Source organism: Bombyx mori, chromosome 16 (assembly GCF_030269925.1).
Source record: "Bombyx mori chromosome 16, ASM3026992v2".
NCBI lineage: Eukaryota > Metazoa > Arthropoda > Insecta > Lepidoptera > Bombycidae > Bombyx > Bombyx mori.
In genome coordinates, this window is record NC_085122.1 from 7,864,504 (window position 1) to 7,872,959 (window position 8,456).

Sequence of the window (8,456 nt, forward strand, 5' to 3'; positions counted from 1 at the left end):
AAGTCTTAGGTGGCAGAAAGGTGCACTGCGAACGATACTATTCTAAGGAGTATGCATAAACTTGGCTACGGTGGTGGACAGTGCATTAGTAAAATCGTGATGACGGGATAATTTCAAAAAATTGCTTGAGACCACATCCCATGGTTCATACGAAACACACATTTTATCACCTCAGTTTCATAATCCAGTGAAGTGAATCCAAAGAATTCCAAAGTGATGGCGGTATGCACGTTGTAATTGGGCTCCAGAATCACTCACAGACTGGTGTACTAAGATGTGGGCTGATAAAAATAGAGAACATAATCCTTAACCCGAATGCGTGGTCCACTATAGCATCACACCGTCTATTCCCGTGGGTGTCGCGTAAGGCAACTAAAGGATTCATACAATAGGTAGGCAGCAACGTTGCCTGAATATTGCACCAGCGTACGGATAGGTACTACCTCTTGCCCATTTCTGCCGTGAAGCAGTAATGCGTTTCGGTTTGAAGGGTGGGGCAGCCGTTGTAACTACTGAGACCTTAGAACTTATATCTCAAGGTGGGTGGCGCATTTACGTTTTAGATGTCTATGGGCTCCACTAACCACTTAACACCAGGTGGGCTGTGAGCTCGTCCACCCATCTAAGCAATAAAAAAACAACTGCATGTCTACGCGAAATAGCTCAGCGTTCCAGTCCGAAGTGACAGCCCTTAAGCATTGGAAATTCGGTCTCATGTCTCAAAGTGGGCGATGGAATTCACGTTAGAGTTTACGTATGAGCTCCGGTAAACAATAACGACATATAGTCCGTGAATTCTTTCACATTTCTACGTAACAAAAGCTACATAGAGTAAAAAAGGTGCAGTATACAAGTATTAGTACAACGATTTGTGACCTCACAATTTTGCTCAAATTAATTTTATTTTTTGAGCAGAAGGAAATCCAATACAAGTAAATTTAAAGATTTCTACGTGTATTTTACAATTATATGTTATTAACATCGGCTGTATGAAAATCCTGATTTGGTAGTATGTATAAATAGTTTAAAAGATAAAGAAGCCTTTATTAACAACCTTAATTCATATTTAGGTACATTTTTCTTTTCATTTGACATCGGCTAAGATTGTTTTGCTTTCGCATAGGCCTCCCCAAATCCTGCCATAAGTTCCGGTCGTGGCATTTCCTTTTCCACGTAGAGCCTGCAACGGCTTTTATATCGTCTACCCACCTTTGGAACGGTCGTCCTTTTAATCTTTAATATAATATAATTTAAATAGTTTAATAACAAATAAAAACACTTATACAGCAGTAAAACACAATAACAGTCAATTTATTATTTTTACCCTGTTAAAACTGATCAGGATATCAGAGCGAAGTTATAAGATTACTCTATTGTCATCGATTCTTGATTTGTGTTAAAAATTTCTATCAAGGTGACCTTCGAAGACTCCGTTACATGGAAACTTGCATACAGAACTCATAAAAGCTTGATATAAATTAGATGGGTGGACAAGCTCACAGCCCACCTGGTGTTAAGTGGTTACTGGAGCCCATAGACATCTACAACGTAAATGCGCCACCAACCTTGAGATATAACGATTGAGATATAATATATTTAACGGCCGTCTGGTGTAGTGGTAAGTGACATGGTCACTACACAAGGGGGTCGCGGGTTCGAGTCCCGCCAAGGGAAGATATTTGTATGGTAAATATAAATGTATTTTCTAGGGTTATGTATGTATATTAAATATATGTATGTGTATAATAAAAAAATCTTACATTTATTTCCGTTATCTGGTACCTGTAACACAAGTTCTTTACGAACTTATCACGGGACCAGTTAACGTGGTGTGACTGTTAGTAAATATTAATTTATTTATTATAAGGTCTCAAGTATAGTTACAGTTAAATTAATAACGTATAAATAACAAGTGATTACATGGATATTGTTGGTTGGTGGTGAGGCGTCTTGAGACACGGCACGAATAGGAACCACCAGCAGAATACCAAAAGCAGAATTCAATAGAAACGTTTTAATGAAACACACAATTATGTCCTTCTTCAAAGACATGTCAATTATGACAATGACATGTCCATCTTCAACCGAGGCTTGTGCAGAGTACTTAACGGTAGGCAGCGGCTTGGCTTTGCCCCTCTGACATTGCTGAAGTTCATGTGCGACAGTAACCACTCACCATCAAATGGGCCGTACGCTCGTCTGCCTACAAGGGCAATATTATTTTGGATTTTATGGTACTATTTGACGCTATACCTAGAGCCCGTGAATATCAAAGCGTAATTACACCCGTGGCCTTAGCAGATACCGCTCACCGTGATAGCTAAACTTAAAGTTCTTGCGTGATGGTGTCATATTTTTCTAAGCCGACACGAAGCAACTAGCTTGGCGCAAAAAATAGGTAGGCTAGGAGACGCCTTAATATGTAATTAACCTTTATTACCCAACATGACAGAAATCTCTACTGCCAACAGCAATTGTATTAAATTTTATCACAATCGATTCAATGCTTCTTCACGCAAGCATATATTTTTAATCCTATATAAATGTAATTACGTACAGAATAAACTTTTTATTTATTTATTTATTTAGACACACCAACAGCAATACACACAAAACATTCAAGCTTAAAATTAACATGTATACAATTAAGTACTGGTATGTAAGCCAGTAATACATAAACAACTAACTCATATATTATTTTCAGGACTGGAAAATTAGACGCTTAGTAGCTAGCATTAAAGATAATGAAAATACCGAATCACCGACTGACTGCAAACGATCATCATTATACTATTAAATTTTAATTAATATAAGGATATTTATTTATTTTATACATAATATCTTTATTTTTATACATGTTAAATAAATTTATTTTGACTTACATATTTATTATTTTTCCAATTATTCACATTAAAGGAATCTCTCATACAATAATGTAACAAAAAGAGGCTAAACAAAATCACTATAAATGTCTATAGACTGAAATCATCAAGATTTAACGTCAAATATCGTATTTTAAACATCAAACCTGTCAGAAATCCTTGTGTTCAAATAAATATAATGTAGTTAAAAATAAAAATAAAACGACCTGATGAAATTAAATAAACAGACAATGTACTTCGGTACAATGAAGCATTGCGAAAATTAGTGAAATGGGTAGAAAAAGTACAGATGCATCATCCTGTGGGCTTAGTTTCAATTTGAATCAGCTGCTTATGGTTATCGGGTCCATTGTGATATTGGTTCTTTTATTTCTTGTCGTTTGCCATATCACGAGCGGACGGTAAAACTATGGGGAAGAAAGACACTATTTGCTACAACGTAGATGTTATACAAGTTTTGCTGATAGCATTTGCCTTCGTGACTCTTCTGATTGTGATGAGCTGGATGTGCAAGTACTTCCAGGGAACTTAGAAGTCATTGTGCCAACACTACGAAAACTAGAGGGCATTTCTAATTGGTGCTCAAGAAATGGCACAGTGCGGTCTCTCTTTCAATGTCGGGCAGCTCCTGACAGTTTTTGGATCAGTGGTGATTTTGGTTGCTTTGTTTATAATCGTTCTTCACATTGTACTCCGCGAGAAGGGATGGGGAGGGTAAACAAAAAAAGGAGGGGGGAGACTGAAATTATTGATTTAGAACAAATAATTTTTATCGGTTTCAGTTTTATTATATGGCTGATTGTAATGAGATGGATGTGTAAATATGTTCAGAGTCTACCGCCAGCGCGCAGTCCGCAATGATATTTCTATTCGTTAAATAATTTTGGAATCTAAAGGTTGCTGCCACAAGGCCATTAGCCTGCTGTTCGTTTTTTTGGAAATGAAATAAATTCATATATAATTTTAAATGTTTTATTTTCTCACCTCTTCGATTTATTTTTTAGATCTTACTTGTTTAGTATTTGTGTAAGTTGTAACATCACAATAACTGCGTAATGAATAGCTTCACAGAGAAGTGCTTCTACTAATTACTCAACCTGACAATAATACCCCTCTATCAAAAATAAAAAACCAGACTGTTTCACGGAAATAATGCTGTACATGATTTTGTTAAACCAGTTCAATTTATTCAAAATTTCATAGGTTTAAAATTATGAAACGAAACATTTCGCACTAAAAATTTAAGTTTTCAGAACGAATTTCCGCACACGTCACACCTCTGTTAGATTTAATATTAATTGGAATGAGCAAAGCATCGGTCCTGTCCTTTGTACAAGGTTTTAAGCAGAAAATATTAACGAAACTATCTGTTTTATTTTTGTTTCAATAAAGTTTGTGCAGGATTTCGTTTTGTGAGCGGATTTCACTTAAAAAGGACTTTTAGGACGTTAAGGACTTTTGGAAATTCGATTTGCTCATTTCACAAGCTTAATTTTCCTTTTTCCTTGCGTGGGGTCTACCGAGAGTATCAATTACTACCCAGCCCGTCCACAAAGAACAGTTGAGCGTGCAATCGTTCTTCTGAAATATCAGATATCTATGGATCACATCGTTTTAGAATATTATGATCAAAAAACAGAATAGCTATTGCCGATACCAATAAACGACTAATCTCTATATATAAAAATGAATTTCTGCTCGTTAGTCTCGCTAAAACTTGAGAACGGCTGGACCGATTTGGGTAAATTTTGGTCTTGAATTGTTCGTGGAAGTCCAGTGAAGGTTTAAAAGGTGAGAAAATATAAAAAAGCTCGGAATCATATAAAAACAAACAATTTTGTTTTTCCTTTGATGTGTCTTTTATCTATCGATTGAGGCACTACGAAGTCTGCCGGATTAGCTAGTACATAATATGTAATATTATTTTCGCAATGCACAATCCACAATTAATATGTATAATTTGGCCAAAACTTTCGACATTGTGGAACTTTATTTTACTTTCAACTATTCTTCTGTTTAGTTCAAGTTACTTTTTTTCGCAAAGACATCATGATTAGGCAAATGGAACGTTGATAAAGGAGACACAATAAAACAGGGCAAGAATGGAAAATAGATGCCACAGAGCGAAGACTTGCAATCGGGACGAGGATAAGGTGAAGCCTCAATAGCAGCTATACTCAAGATATGTCTACGCTTGGTTTTAATATTACCAAATCGGATCGTTTGGAACCTCTGGGTCTGCGGAGGGACTTCGGTTCCCTCTGTATTTTGTACCGTATGTTCCATGGGGAGTGCTCTGAGGAATTGTTCGAGATGATACCGGCATCTCGTTTTTACCATCGCACCTCCCGCCACCGGAGTAGAGTTCATCCATACTACCTGGAGCCACTGCGGTCATCCACAGTGCGTTTCCAGAGGTCTTTTTTGCCACGTACCATCCGGCTATGGAATTAGCTCCCCTCCACGGTGTTTCCCGAGCGCTATGACATGTCCTTCTTCAAACGAGGCCTGTGGAGAGTATTAAGCGGTAGGCAGCGGCTTGGCTCTGCCCCTGGCATTGCTGAAGTCCATGGGCGACGGTAACCACTCACCATCAGGTGGGCCGTATGCTCGTCTGCCTACAAGGGCAATAAAAAAAAATAAAAAAAAATCGGTAAAAGTGATTACCTATATATTAATACGGAAGCAAAAACTTTGTACCCCTTTTTACGAAAATTTCGCGGTCGGAGGAGTATGAAATTTTCCACACTTATAGATAATATAGAGAAGAAGTGCAGATTGCTAAATATTTTTTTAAAATTATGCATTAAAAATACATGAAGTCAATAAAGAAAACATTACACACACTACCATGTAGGTATTTGACACACACACATATTATACTCTTTGTTTATTGTCAAACTTTTGATATTGCTTAAAGTCTGTAGTCAAATTGAGAATAGGTTAATATTATTTATCTTGAATATTAAGAGTATTTGTCTACAGTGTAGTCTTAGCGACATTTGTGACTATAGAAATACAAGTCATTGACAATAGAACCATAATAATGTCCAAACTTATAATTTTAATTAATTATAGTCGAGTTTCGACTACTGCGGGAATACTAGTGTAATTAATATTACAAAGGGTAAGGTACGATGCTTCCGACTGGGAGTGCAATGACCTCTCCAGGGTGGCCAGCAAGACGTGGCTGGATAGAGCCGAAGACCGGGTTCAGTGTTGTGTATTGGAAGAGACTTATGTCCAACGGTGTACGATAGTGGGCAGATGATAATAATGATGATGACTACAAAATTGAATGATTGAATATAGTGGAAAATAAATCAACGAATTAACAGTTACAATAAAAACCCGATCTAAATAAAACTTCTTCTGAATCGGCTTTTTCTTTTCTGAAGGTCGTTTATTGATTCTTCTCTCATCACCCGCAGCACACATCTCCTGTGCCCAGTCATGGGCTCCCTGCTACAAGGAGAAAGAGTGAAGTGAAGTAGGGGTTAATTTAGGGAGGGGATGTGCGCGTACTGTTCGCGGCCAAAGCCTCGTTGACATATATAGGTATATAGATACATATACATAATATGGAATGGGGCTTGAGTGATGACAGTGGAATGACACCCGGCGGTAGCGCAAATTCCCTTTCACGTGTCGGCAGACCTAAATACTTCATCGGGCAGACCTTGTGAGTCCGCACGAGTACCTATGCTACCGTGCCTATTTCTGCCGTGTAGCAGTAATGCGTTTCGGTTTGAAGGGTGGGGCGGCCGTTGTAACTATACTTAAGACCTTAGAACTTATATCTCAAGGTGGGTGGCGCATTTAGGTCGTAGATGTCTATGGGCTCCAGTAATCACTTAACACCAGGTGGACTGTGAGCTCATCCACCCATCCAAGCAATAAATAAATAAAAAACGTGAGCTAAATAAAATTTAATAAATATTGTGGTGCCCATTAAGTGACTGAATCGCGGAGGATATATATTTTCGGCCCCCATAACGCAGGAGAAAAACCCTAGCTTGATACTGATTAATATGGAACATTCACTTTAGTTACTTCACCCTCTGTATTTTGTACCGTATGTACCATGGGGAGTGCTCTGAGGAATTGTTCGAGATGATACCGGCATCTCGTTTTTACCATCGCACCGCCCGCCACCGGAGTAGAGTTCATCCATACTACCTGGAGCCACTGCGGTCATCCACAGTGCGTTTCCAGAGGTCTTTTTTGCCACGTACCCTCCGGCTATGGAATGAGCTCATGGGAGCAATGGTCACGGTGTTTCCCGAGCGCTATGACATGTCCTTCTTCAAGCGAGGCTTGTGGAGAGTATTAAACGGTAGGCAGCGGCTTGGCTCTGCCCCTGGCAACGCTGAAGTCCATGGGCGACGGTAACCACTCACCATCAGGTGGGCCGTATGCTCGTCTGCCTACAAGGGCAATAAAAAAAAAGGTAATTATCGTTTTGTACTCAACTGGAATACATATCTGTTAGCGGCCAATGCGACAGCGCTACTATGTAATTGCGTCGCACATGTGTAAGGACGGTCGGGCGCGTAAATGAGGCATGCATTATTTCCAACCCAGATGCATTCGTTTCATTAACCACGATTTACATTTCCGTATTTCATTGTTACATTGAAAATGAAAAATTTTTCACCATTTAAAGTAAACATAAAAGCTTTCGTGTCGAAAATGAATGACTCAAAATAATAAAATATACGAAAAAATAAAACATGTGTGCAATTCACACGTGGTACAAGTGAAACCTTCCATAATTAAAATACAATTATCCTAAATGTCTTAAGTATATGTAAAATTTTGTCATTAGTAAATAATTGTAAGGTAGCGCCCTCTGTGAATTGATATTTTAATTTCACGTATAATCCTAAATTAAAATTCACTACAAGAGCTTTCATACACACGTTAGTATTAAAAAATCTCACAGATGGCGCTGTATTAAATAATATGTGTATTTCTGTCTCATTCTTTGCTGGCTTCATCCTACACATTTTTGTATTTGTGTCTCTTACCTGTCGTTTTTTCCGTTGCATCCGGTTTGAAATCACAACGATTCTAAAGAAGTTTTCACTTCAATAAATTTTTCAGTTTGACGAACTTGCATACTGAAACTAAGTAATTTAATGTTACTGAAATGTATTTTTTTTAATTTATGTCGTTTATTGAAAGTGAATTAAGAGTGAAATAAAATATATTTCGCATAGAATCAGGTTTTTAAAGGAATTCACACTAACAACAAAAAAGAGTTGATAGATTGTTGAATGAATTCCCCAAGGTGAAATTCCATTCTTATTTTGTTTAAATTTTTGTATACATTGCTGAAAGATCTCAGGATCCATATTATATACTAGCTTTTGCCCTCGACTTCGTCTGCGTGGAAGGTTCACAAATAATGCTTTATTTTAGAACAAATTTGGTTAGCATAAAGAACGTTATAGTGAGCCAACCTTAACATATAGACATATTATTATGCTGTTGCGGACTTTCTTTTAAATCTTTTAAAGGGGAACAATTCTGTCATACGTTATTTTAGCGAAACTTTAACCGTTCTGCAGC